Here is a 13,785-nt window from a genome sequence, read left to right as displayed (position 1 = left end):
CATATTTGTTGTGATTTAATTATGAAACAGAGTGGACTTAAGTCCAAATCAATCTTACGTTGAGAGAATCCGTTGAGAGAATCAAAATCTCTGACAAGCAGATCAAATCCAGACCAAAAGAGGAGTTGGAAAAAAAAAATAAAGAGAATATTAGTTAATTGAGAGGCAGAGGGAGAATACTAAGGATGTGTTTGGATTTTAATTAAAAAAATTAATTATAAAAAAATTAATTATTAAAATGTGATGATGTTTGGATAAATTTTTAAAAATTAATTTTTATAAATTGAATATGTTTGGATAATTTCTTGAGAATCAATTTTAAATGTGCAAATAAATGATATAAAGAAAAGGAGCCAAATGGAGTTTTGCAAATGGAAGAAATTTCAATTTCTCTAAAATAGAGTTTTCCAAGCCAAATGGAGTTCTGTAAAATAAGGGTGTTTAGATAAATTTTTACAAAACCATGATTTTGATCCTAGAATTGATTCCTAAAGAGTATCCAAACAGGCCCTAAGAGATCGCTTAACCTTTTCCCTATAAATCAAAGAAAAAAAATGAACTATAATGAAATGTTTAGAAAGTAGAAAAATAAAAAATACATCTATCTCATTTTCTTCCTAAATATATTTATTATTTCTTTTCTAAAAAATACTTTTCCAATCACCAAACATTGCTCAAGACCCATGGTAAAGAATAAAAGAATGGTAATATTAATCTTATTGTATTATGAAAATTAAAGGAGATCAATGAGAGAGTGCAAGAGCGAACCTGAAAAGAAAGGAGAGAAAAGAGCCAAATCTGTAACAGTTTCGCTTGCTTCCTTAAATCAGCACTTGTGGATGCTACAACATTATCTTCTTCATGATCTGATGATATCTTGTTTGCCTGAATTATTAAATGTATATGTAACAAATTGGTAATTAACTAAGCAAAGTTCCATAAACCAGAGTTCAGCAAACAAAACATCAGACGACCATCAATTTCTTCAAAAAGAAATGGTATATATATATATATATATGTTCATTATTGTGTTGCTTTGACATCAACGTAATGCGTCAGAAAATGGAAAAGCTCGGTGAGCAAATAATTGTAATATGTTCATTAGTAATTTAATGTATTGTGCGAGAGACCATAGAGTAATTCTCTCGTATATCAAGCTACATCAATTAGCTAGCCCATTGTTGCTCATCGAACCAATTATGACACCAATTCAAAATTCCTTAGTTGAATCATACTAGCAGCATAAGGGTCTTCAATTAATAATAGGCATCTACAACTACAAAGGAAAATCAAAGATATTTAGAAGCCACCAATACGTTGAAGTCAATTCCCTTTCATAATAACAAAATTAACTAATACAATAACAACAAGCCTTTTTCTTACTGTGTGGTTTTAGCTATATGAATTGGATGACATTATTGCATTCTATCAGTTTTTTGAGAAATTAAAAATGTACAGCATGCCAAAGTCACATATGTGATTAAACATGATGTAATGAACTTGGTTAATTATATATTTTGCACACTTTTCTTTTACATTTGTCATCATATTTTATTGATTTAGACCCTAACATGCATAATTTTAATATTGGATTTGATTAGCGGCTCATTTGCATTGAGTTTTGGCATTAAGGATATTTTGATCATTTTACATATTTTATTGAAATTAATTGTTTTTAATTTGAAATTTTAATTCCTTGACAAATTTTATTACTTAAGCAATTTTTATTCTCATTTTTAAGATTTTTTTGATTCAATTTCATTAGGTTAGTTTAATTATTTTTAATTTTGTGTTTTTAAGCATTTAGGGGACAATTTAGTAATTTTTTATTTTTATTTTAAATAAGTTTTTGGACTTTTCAAAAAGAAGAAAAAAAGAAGCGGAATAGAGAAGAGATTCAGTTCGTTCATGCCACGGATTCATCTCCTTTAGTTTGGGAGTTCACACGCACGGCAACGGCCACCTCCTCTCGGGCTCAGTTTTCAGACCACCTACGCAAATAAACACTCATCTTCTTCTCAGTCCAGTTCGGTCACCACGCTCATCTTCATCTTCATTCAGCTGGTCGCATGCAGATCGCTCATCTCTCCTCTCGGTTTCACAGTTCGTCGAAGCTCATGACCGCTCATCTCTCCTCTCGGTCGTACAGTCATGGCAGCTTCTTTTAGGCATCTCCCTCAATTAGTTGTTGAAGAAATCGAAAAGAGGAGCTGAATTTCTTCTAGAGTTCTTTAAGGCGATGGGAGTTGCACTTGAGTTTTCTTAGCTTCTTTTCATTTTGGTTTTGCTATAATTCACTTCTAATTCTTTGAGTTTGTTGATGTTATTGACTTGATGATTCAGTTTTGGTTAAATTGAATTCTCTAGTTGATTGTATTCTTTTGAGAGAGATAACTTTTACCGTAAATTATGTATTGATATTGATATTTCTCTCACTAATTTCTTATCAAGGGTAGCTTCGTTTTTTCTTCATCAAATTTATTTTTAATTTAGTTTTGAAAGACTGAACTGAAATTTTACAATCTTTTAAAAATTATTTAAAGATATCTTCTTTCCACGATCTTTAAGTAAAACTTTTCCTTTAAAATGTTCATCCTTTTAAATATAAAAATTTATAATTAATGTTTCATGAACTTCTCTATCAATTTTTGTGATTGCCTCTCTTAAATAAAAAAAATATTAAAATTTATAAAACTATTTTCATCAATCTTATAAACATATATCATAGCAACTTCAATAACTGTAATGCTCCCAGTATCCAAAATTTACTGCTTACAACTTCATTTGAATTTTTCTTGTTCCAAACACCCAAATCAATTGAAGAAATGAAGAGAAGAGCTTGAAGCTTTACCACACCAGATCCGTGATTTCAAAAACAGGGTAAAGATGGAGATGCTGTCATGTAATGCGGGAGAAGAAGGAGAGAAGATGGTCAACGGTACAGTAAGGGAGAAAGGAGTCCGGCACGCACTCAGTGACATCGATCAGAACGGTGACTCACTTGTGTGCTGCTCTAACTCAGTAAAGAAAGAGTAGAACCTGAAGGCCAAACAGGGGAAGGTGACAGTGGTGACGCGAAGCATGGAAGGAAGAAGTTCGATGCCTCCACAGCCATAGCCACACCCACGAATGCAGCAGCAACTTGAAGTAAGAAGAAGGGAAGCCGTCGCACAAACAGAGAAAAGCAGGGGAGAAAAAGAACAGTCGGCGATGTGGATGAAGAACGGACGAACGAGTTAGGCAAAGATTACCAACAGTGAACGCTGTGAAACAAGACGGAGAAGACGACGCATGGACCCTTAGCAACACTCGATCATGGTGATCACATACCCACGTCGGTGGACATGCTGGAACGGAGAAGGACAGAGTTGAAAGTTTCTGGAATCCTCTCCCTCTCTCTCCTCTTGCTAGGAGCAGATCGCAATATTTGGTCTGGAAGGATAAAAAAAATTTCCACTGTTGTACATAATGGAATCGAACCGGGGACCTTGGATTTAAGATCAATAGTGCCCATCACTTGAGCATCAGTTTAGAATGGCAAACTAACTCCAGAATATATATAAATATCATTAACTTTCTAAAACATAAATCTATTTTAATTTCATTTTTTTGGGTTATTACAATACTAATAAAGATAGATTTTAAAAAAATAACAACAAAAATAAAAAATATTTTAATCTAAGTAACAACAATAAATGAAAATTTTAAAATAATAAAGAATAACATACAACTCATTAGATTAAAAAATTGTTTTAATTATAATGATGGTTGGAAAGGGGGAAAATGAAAAATAACCCTCAGGCGACCTCTAGTATTATATTTAGTATACATGAAGTTGCAACAAGATGTCTTGTTCACATAAGCTAAACGTCAGTCCGTTAGTGTTGGTGGGTATCATGTTTTCTTTCTTTCATCTCTCCTCCCCCTCCTTCCTTCTCCTTCACTCTCCTTTCTCTGTTGGCCTCAAAATGCTGGACATATGGTCTGATTTTTTGGGGTTGAAAAGTGTTGTGGAAACCAGACACATGACCTGTCCGATTCTTCAAAAACTATCCCTGGTTACCAGGTCAAATTTGGTTCTTGGCTCAAAAGTTGGTCCAAAACAACTCAACCTAGTCTAATTCTCAAATCAGTTCAATCAATTGGACAAGCCATTTGGACATCCAGTCGCCAATTGGATCAGTTCAATTGTTTGGTTCAAATTTCAAAACATTTTTTTCGTCGATTTCTCTCCATCCCTCCCTTCTTTTCCTTTTTAATGACTATCTTAACCACTTGATCAAATTTGAATGGTTTAGATTTAATATTTTATAAAATTATTATTAAAATATGCAATGATAGATAGAATGGAATGTAATGGATTAAAAAAAGTAAAGACAACAATAAAATGATTAAAATGTAGAAGAGAGATTAGTCAATCATGTTCATGAGAAAAAATGGTTTAGTTCATGAAATTGAGAGACGTCGTTCATGAGATTTTTTAATTGCATAGCGATTCTCTCATTTGTGGTGTGTAGCATTGAGTTTTATCATATCATAAATATTACAAGATGCATTGACAACCAAGTATAGAAAAATAATAACCATTATTTAGTTGCCATTTTGCTATAGTTGGTTGTCAGTGAACCTTTAATTGTCATTTTTTGTTATACTCAATTCTTAATAAATATTGTAGTATTTAATTATACTAGAAGACTTGGGTGTTATTCTCCCAAAATAAATTTATACTCCTTGTGGCGCGTATGTGTCTTTATATAAAAGAAATAAATAAGTTAAAGTAAAACAACAGACTATGCATGTTTCTTATGTATTTAGAATAAAAGTTTTTTTCAAAAAAGCCCTCATTTAATTGTAGGTACAAACTATACATAAATAAATAAATAAATAAATAAGTAAGTAAGTAAGTAAGTGCCTTGTGAGCCCAGTACTACTATAACTATAATAATGAAACTAAAGCAAAGCATTACAAATGAAAAATTTTTCATCTAAAGCAAGTAGAAATAAACAAGTACATATATTGAAGATGGATGATCCATTAGGTTTTGGCCTTTTTTTCCCTACTATAATTTAGACTACTTGAAAACATGTTAGGTATTAAATGTGTGTGATCTGCATCATCTTCTTGTCTCCAGATAAGAAACCTTGGCACAATCTTTACAAATGATATGTCCTTCTACGTGTTAGGATCTTGTGGAGATCATCTTCTACATCTTCTAGGGCAAAAAAAAAAATGATACAACATTATCAAGTAGTACTTCATTATCATAACCAAGCTGGCAAAAGCACATAACTATAATGATACAAAATATTTACAAATTCAAAAATTGAAAAAAAAAATCATTGACAAATTCTATTAACGCTTTGCCCCCTTCTAATTCAAAAAAAGTTTTTAATATAATAATTTCTTAAAAAAATTAAGAAAAAAATCTGAATCAATTCTTAACCATTCTTCAACTAATTAAATTTTAAATCCAATCAAAGGAGTTAAACTAATTTATTTTTTTTTTCTAGATTGTACCCCCATACATTATTATGAAAATTGAGAAACAAGGGTGTGATGATTTGTGTATAGGAGATTTATTATAAACGGTGTAATAAGATTGAATGCTTTCCCTCAACATTATTTCTTGTGATTTAGTTATGAAACAGAGTGGACTTAAGTCCAAATTAATGTTATGCTAAACTATCAAAATCTCTGACAAGCATGTCAAATCCAGGACCAAGTGAGTGGTTGAATGAAACAGAGAGATAGTATTAGTTGAGAGGCAGAGGGAGAATACGATTGCTAAACTTTTACCCTATAAAAGGAAAAAAAAAAAAGAACTTTAATGTAATGTTTGGTAGGTAGAAAACTGTTTTTTTAAAATAAAAATAAAAAATACATCTATCTCATCTTATTTCTAAATTCATTTATTATTTCATCTCTAAAAAACAGTTTTATGTGTAGCAAACATTACATTGTAAAGCAAAAAAGAATGTTAATCTCTCTTATCGCATGTGTCCTTTTTAAGTTCTTTTGTTATATTATGAAAAGGATATCAATGAGAGAGTGCATGAACGAACCTGAAAATAAAGATATGAGAGTGAAAGAGAGTAAAATCTGTAAGAGGTTCGCTTGCCTCCTTGAACTTGGGTGATATTAAAACACTGAAAGGGCCACTAGCACTCGTGGAGGTTACTACGTTATCTTCTTCATGATTTGATATCTTATTCGCCTGCATTATTAAATGTATATGTAACAAATTGGTATAATTAAATAAGCATGGTTCCAAACTAAAGTTCAGAAAATTAAACATAACATATCAGATCATTAATTTCTTCAAAGAGAATGGTATGTCCATTTCTGTACAAGCATATTGCTTTGAGTGTACTCTAATGCATCAGAAGATGGTGTTGAACTATCAAGTTGTCTTTGAAAAAAAAAAAAAAAGATGGCACACAATACTCTAATAATTTTTTTTAATAACTATTAATTCCATCCATTGCAACTAAATGCTCTAATTTTTTTTAATAACTATTAATTCCATCCATGCTAAGGTAGCTAAGGCCAAATAAAATTAGAGAGAATAACTCTTAGGTGGCACACAATATACTAAAATACCTTAAAACTAAAGCCTATTGACAACAAGCATATGTAGCAAGTTGACGGGAGTAATTTGAAATGTTGTGTGACATCAATTGGCTAGCCCATCATTGTTCATTGAACGAATTATGAAACCACAAAATTCCTTAGTTGAATCATATTAGTAGCATGAAGGTCTTCAATAAATGAATAGGAACATCCAACTACAAAGGAAAATCAAGATATTTAGAAGCCACCAATGCATATTGAAGTCAATTCCCTTTCACAATAACAAAATTAACTAATAGGTACAATAACAAGAAGTATTATCCTATTAGATAGGGTCAGCTACATGGATTGCACTGTACCATTATGTTTTATCAATTTTTTGATAAATTAAGAATGTAAAGCATGCCAAAGTGACATGTATGAACATGTATGTAAGAAACTTCACCACATTCTTTTGCATAGATAATTAGACTTATCAGCTCTTGAGCTTTTGGGTGTATTAATCTCATTCTTTTTTTTTTTTTAAAAAGAGTAACCAACATGACCTATGTATAATTACTTGTCATTATGAAACTAAATCAAAGCTTTACAAACGAAAAAGTTTTCATCTAAAGCAAGCAGAAGTACATACATAGTGATGATGATGAACTTCATTAGCTTTTGGCTTTTTATCAGAATTTCGACAGCTTGGGAACATCACGTGTCATCTTCTTGTCTCAAGGTAAGAAACTCCAGAAAATCCCTTACAAATGATTCGCCCTTCTATAAACGCCATCATATACCTTTCTCGGGGACATATGAGGAACGTTTTTAATTTACGCGATCTGTATATATTGAATTAAAGAAAATGTAATTACACATAAATCTCAATATTAAACAAAATTAAGAATTATTTGAGCTTATATTTGGGACTTTTACGCTAATAATCTTCATAAAAAGCAGTTCATCTGATATCAACAAGTTTTTGTTCTCAGTTTACATTGTATCCACATTATTGGACTACCTATTTTGAAGAACAAGTCCAGATAAAATGATGTTTATAATAATGTGATCTAGTTGAGAATGTATATATAAATACACTTACACAACATCAAACACTTCACGAAGATAGAGGGTCGCACCTCACTACACAGATCAATTACTTCAAGAGCCAAGTTGTATTTTTCAAACTTTTGATCGAATGACTGACTATTACTTGTGCTATTGTTCCCTACCACCATTGAAATTGAAACAATGGACACGTTATCAAATAATCCAACCAAAAACCGATAAATGTGAATCAGGAATCAGTGATATGTACAAGGCATATTGAAAGAACATTAATTTGAAAGGAGTTCAAAATGAAAAAAAGAGAAGACAAGAATGAAAATTATTGATCGTATGGAAAAAATAAATAAATAAGAAATGAGAATCAATGAGGGTTGGGGTTAGCCTCTCACAATGTGGTGAATTAACATTTAAATCTTCATTATGAGAGGTGTCCACAACGTACCGGATAATATGGAGAATGTGTCCATTACACATTTTTCTTCCATGAAAAATTCTTCTACAAAAATTTGTCATGAATGATAAATGTCACCTACTTACAAAAATAATTGTATATGACTAAGGCATCATGATGAGTACTTTACTAATTTCTTCCCATTTGTCTTCCTTTGCTTTCACGACGCAGGTTAACACTTAACACTACTTGAAGAACATACATAGATGTTAGTTATAATGCAAATGTTTGTTAGATAGAAATATGACGCACATTTACAATTAATATATGAGCTTAGTTTTGATCTTTCTCAGCTTGGGTTGAGTTTCTCTGACACTGTCTAGAACGAGATTGTTTATAATAAAAAAGATACATGTGCTCAATAAAAAAAAAAACATTGGTACTTTCCACAAAACTAACAAAAGAAACTGTTGGAAAGGGAAGAGCCTGAGCGGCCAACACTTGCGTATAATTTTTTCTCTATTGGTAAGTAAATCAAAGTTTAATTGGAACCATCTACCATTCTTAACTTTCCAATTGATGTAATTAATTAAGATAAATATTATTCAAACAGGTATTATTGACATCCAGAATATCCCTGCTTCATTTGAAAATCCAAGTCATTCCTCATTCTCTTGAATGCATATATTTATTATTTGAGACGTTGGAAGACTATTTCTAGGAAATATGACAGTTGAACAAATAATTTGGAAAACCACGTAACAAAATTGATTAAAAAAACACATTACAATTGTGCTTTGGTAGTCAAATCATTTATAAGACTACGTTTCTTTTCTTTTTTGTTCGCTCTCTCTCTCTCTCTCTCTCTCTCTCTCTCTCTCTGTGTTTTTTTTTTTGGCCGAAAGGAACGTGTGTGTGTCAAATAGTTAGGCTAAGCAGAACCATTAATATTAGGAGGCTGAAAATGTACTTTCGATGCACAACAAGTACACTAATTCAAATATAAATAAGGAAAATCTCATTAAACTAATTATTCGTGAGTGAAAATGTGCTTTCTTGATGAAAATTATAACTAGCCATAGCGTTTAGAGATTATAAGAGTTAGAAAATGCTAAGATCTCTTGAAGCTTCTTCGCTAAATATATCCACATAAAATTATGTTCACTTTTTGACAAAATGAGCAAGAAAATTAATTTCTAATTAACATGAATTATTAATTTTTCTAGTTTTTAGCAAAAAGGAAATTATGTCGAATGGAAAATGCAATCTAAGAGGAAAACTGGAAAAAAAAATATATATGATAAAAGCTGGCAAAATTTATCACTCACAAATTCCATATCCTAAATCTTAGACCTAAAGCCCTAAATTGTTATTCCTAAAAACCTAAAACAATATTGTAAATGAAATTTAAAACAAGTGTTGATTTCATTCTATGTCTAATTCTTTGTGTGTGTGTGTGTGAGTGTGAAAGCAATATAATAATGTTGAGCATGCAAGATTTAAAAGGTTATATGAATGATATGACGGTAATTCTAAATACCTTGGTATTCCATTGATCTGATTTATGGAATGAAGTTATTCATCCTCTTTCCTTGAGCTTCTTCAGCATCATCTTCTTGATCCAAAGCTTTTATGGATAACATGACTAAATCTCTGGAGCAACTAATGAAAAACCTTATGCTTTGAATAAAATTTGACGGCCAGTTGCGCTTTCGAAACTGTGATATATACAAGGTGAAAAGACCTAGGGTTTGAGAGTTGTGATTTGTAAATATTGGAGTTGTTGAATGTGAATACATGTATCCATTTCAACAGATCTTAGCCACACATTTGATCTAATCATTTCGTTGTTGGCCATTTTGCTTTCTAGTATACTATATTCATGATGTTGGGACAAGAAATTAAAAAAGGAATTGACTATTGAATCGGTTAAAACATTGGTCAAATTGATGTTCATTAAATTAAGAGTTAAAGCCCATTTTTTTCCTAAACTTATTTTTGAGGAGCACCGAACACCCTGTACTAAAAGGTGGGAAAATTTCCCCCTAAGCAATATTTTCAATAGTAAAATTGCCTTTTTCACAAAGACCACTGTCATCCTCTCCATTCTTTGCTAACGTTGAATAATTGTGGGGCCATGCATAGAGATTGCAAGGCGTTTTGACCCATTTTATTGCTGTTTCACTGCTAAAATCAAGCCCAGTTCTTGACATTGCCAATCCCACCAACCCCTTTGGCCCATATCAAATGGTCAAAATGGATTAAAATGCCTTGTTATTAATGTGCATAAGCCTCACAACTATTCTACGTTAGTGTATATGGGCCCCACAGTTAGTATATAATAGAGAAGATAACAAGTTTTTGAATGAAGGGTGATTTTAATCTTGAAAAAAATTGTTTAGAGGGATAGTGCCACACCCTTCAGTATATGGTGCCTAATGCTTCTCCAAAAATGGGAAAAAATGATCTTTAATCCTTAAATTAATTATATACTAACTAATTTTAATTAAAAAAGATAAAGGTAATAACATAAATAATTTTTTAAAAAAACTATGAAATAAAAATATGTATAAAACTAATTTCAAAATAAATGAAGTAAGGGCAAGAAGTAAAATATAATTTGAAAATTCAATTTGATTACCAAAAAAGTTAATGTAAACAATGAATAAAATTAGAAATAATTTGGTTGGCAAAAAAGGAAGTAAAACATACTCCCTTCATGAAAAAATATAAGACATTTTTATGAGATAAAATATTCAAAAACATAAGATGTTTTGGATCTTTCAAGGTTCAATTAATGATATTTTTTCAAAAATACCCTTAATTAAGAGGTATAAAATCAATAAAGTTTTTCACTTGAGACACCCAAAGGCAACATAAAAGATAGACAGGACAAGATTTTGACCTAACCTAAAGTATGATCTTTTCCATGAATAGAATTAAGTTAGGCAACCTGTAATTTAATCTGGTCCAAGCTTAACCCAAAGTTGAATAGGACTGGAAGATTGGTCTCAATAATCTAGTACTTCACTTTGCTTTCCCCCCTTTTTCCCTCTATGAGAGGCAACAATTCATTTTAACTTGATAAACTCAATTAAGATAATAAAAATACTTATACTCACATAAAATTCATCCCAAAACATTAAAGCAAATCATAATAAATCGATCAATTTTATCATATTATAATTCTATTAAAAATAATTATAATTATATTAAAATAATTTTATAGGATCGGATTAGACCAAGTGGTATAAAAGCTTTGTCCCTTGTCTAGTCCAACCCGAAGATGAAGTCTCATCTCAGTGGTTTTTTTATTCCTTCAATTAAATATTTTATAGGAATGGACCAGGTTTGTCCAGTTTGAACCGGTTTGTACAAGACTATATTACTTTTGCATAGCCCTAACATATCTTATTAAATAGCGGTAAACATGACAAGAGGGTGTAATTTTAAGGATAAGTAACTAAGTTATTAAGGAGTGCAATTTGGTTAAGAATACCTTACAATATTGAACAAAGGAACATATAATCAACACTATGCCTAGAAAACAAGTAATCTACAGGGGAACCGGAGTGTGAGTGATGGGTTTGGATGCCAATAGTGAATCAACAAGGAAAATGCGTTTACAGCTGTACCTTTCATCGATTTCTCTCCATTTTCCTCCGCTCTTTTCCTCTTTAACTATAATCTTAACATTTGATCAAATCTGAAGGGTGATATTTAATATTTTATAAAATCATTATTAAAATATGAAATTATGAAAATTAAAATTAATAAATAAATTAAAAATTGTTAAAATTTAATTACTAAACAATTTAGAATATTAGTAAAGAAAAAAATTACCAAACAAATGATAATGTTAACCATATAATTAGTCATACCTAAATCAAAGCTTTACAAATGAAAAAGTTTTCATCAAATTAAAAGCAAGCAGAACTATGTATATATTGATGAAGGACTCCATTAGCTTTTGGCTTTTTTTTTTAATCAGAATTTTGACTGCTTGGGAACATCACGTCAGGTATTATGTCGTTGCATATATACTTCCTCATCATGACGAGACTTGGGAATCAAAGTGCGAATGGCCAACTATTTTTGCGTTTCTGCCAACACTTTTCACTTTTATATTTCTTAGAAGTGTATGAGGAGTGTTTCTCTTTATTTGTGAGATCTGTATTTGAATTGGAGAAGTTATATAAATCTCAATATTAACTTTCTTAAGTGGCTGAACAATAATGATAAAGAAAATTCAAGAAGTTGAATTTATATTTGGGACTTTAACACTATATCTACTTTATAAAAGGAATTTCTATTACTTAATACCAACTGCATATTATCAAATCCCAATCAACAAGTTTTTATTCCCAGTTTACACCATATCCACACACTTGGACTAGATACTTTAGAAAACAAGTCTAGATAAAATGCTGTTTATAATGTGATCGTAATTTTCCTACTAGCTACTTATTATTTTAAATAACATGTGTGGTCTAAACAAGAGCAAACCTAAAAATAAAGAAAGGAGAGTGAAGAGCCAAATCTGCAAGAGCTTTGCTTGCCTCCTTAAACTCTGAAAGTGCCCCTGGCACTTGTGAAGGTTTCAACATTATCTTCTTCATGATCTGATGATACCTTATTTGCCTACAAATAAATTAGAAGCTAAGCATCATCAACTTAAACACACACACACACACACACACACACACTCTCTCTCTCTCTCTCTCTCTCTCTCTCAATTCTAATTCATGTTTAATGAGATATTATATATAAACTAACGCACGCCTTTCCCTCTAATTAATTAGATGCGACAGTAGAGATGGAAACACGTACCCCAAATTCATAATTCTTGGACCAAGGTTCTCTACCTGCTGCACGGAATATTAATTGCATTGAAATTGATTCATGAATCTATAGTATTAGAACAATCTACATACTTAGGACCTGTTTGGCCACATTGAAAATGAGGTCCTTGTTGTTCTTCATCCCATTGCTCTTCATCCCGTCACTGCCATTGAACTAGACAACTGCTAGAGAATATGGAACCTCAAAAGCAAAATAAAATTATCACCACCACCACCACCACCACCACCTTTATTGCATTGACCATGTGAAAACCATTATCAACAGCGCTTTGCTTCCTCTGTTTTGCAAAGAGTAAAATTGAATCTTTATTGACAAAGCAACCCCTAATTCAATCACCACATTCTCAATTTCTAGATAGAAGGAAAAAACTACATATTTCAAAGATGATTTTTTTATTCAAAAACAAATATATACTGACCATGCCCAACATATAACAGGCTTCAACATTCCCAACATCGTCACACTGTTTCAGAAATCAGTGAGCTCAGTCGAACCATTCTTGGCTCTAACAGCTAAAGCTTTCAGTGAAGCTTTTAATAGGACCTGAGATTGGAGACCCAAACCATGAAAACGCTTACAACTGAACCCACAAAATTAAACATGTTAGAGAGAAACCCTGAAGAAAACCATGTGCAAAATAATAATTCTGAAATCCAAGGAGATTCATGATCAGAACACTAATGAAATTGAAGGGGTACGCCTTAGTGGAGTTGAGTTTGGTGAGGATAGAGAGGACAAGATCATCGGCAAGAAACTCAAAAAAATTGTGCATCTCCTTCTCTCCTCCTCCAGGAACCATGTTTGACTTCTTCAATTTTTTTGGGCAAATATACTTACCACAACTTTTCAAAACCATCCTTGTCCAAACTGATCCTCTAAGGTGCCACTAGCTAGAGGATAACACATCTCT

The sequence above is a fragment of the Prosopis cineraria genome, unplaced genomic scaffold (genome assembly GCF_029017545.1).
Source record: "Prosopis cineraria cultivar Desert tree isolate PC_DT_omini unplaced genomic scaffold, ASM2901754v1 PC13, whole genome shotgun sequence".
Classification (NCBI taxonomy): domain Eukaryota; kingdom Viridiplantae; phylum Streptophyta; class Magnoliopsida; order Fabales; family Fabaceae; genus Prosopis; species Prosopis cineraria.
The sequence above is the reverse complement of the archived record's forward strand: the minus strand, read 5'-3'. Positions refer to the sequence as shown.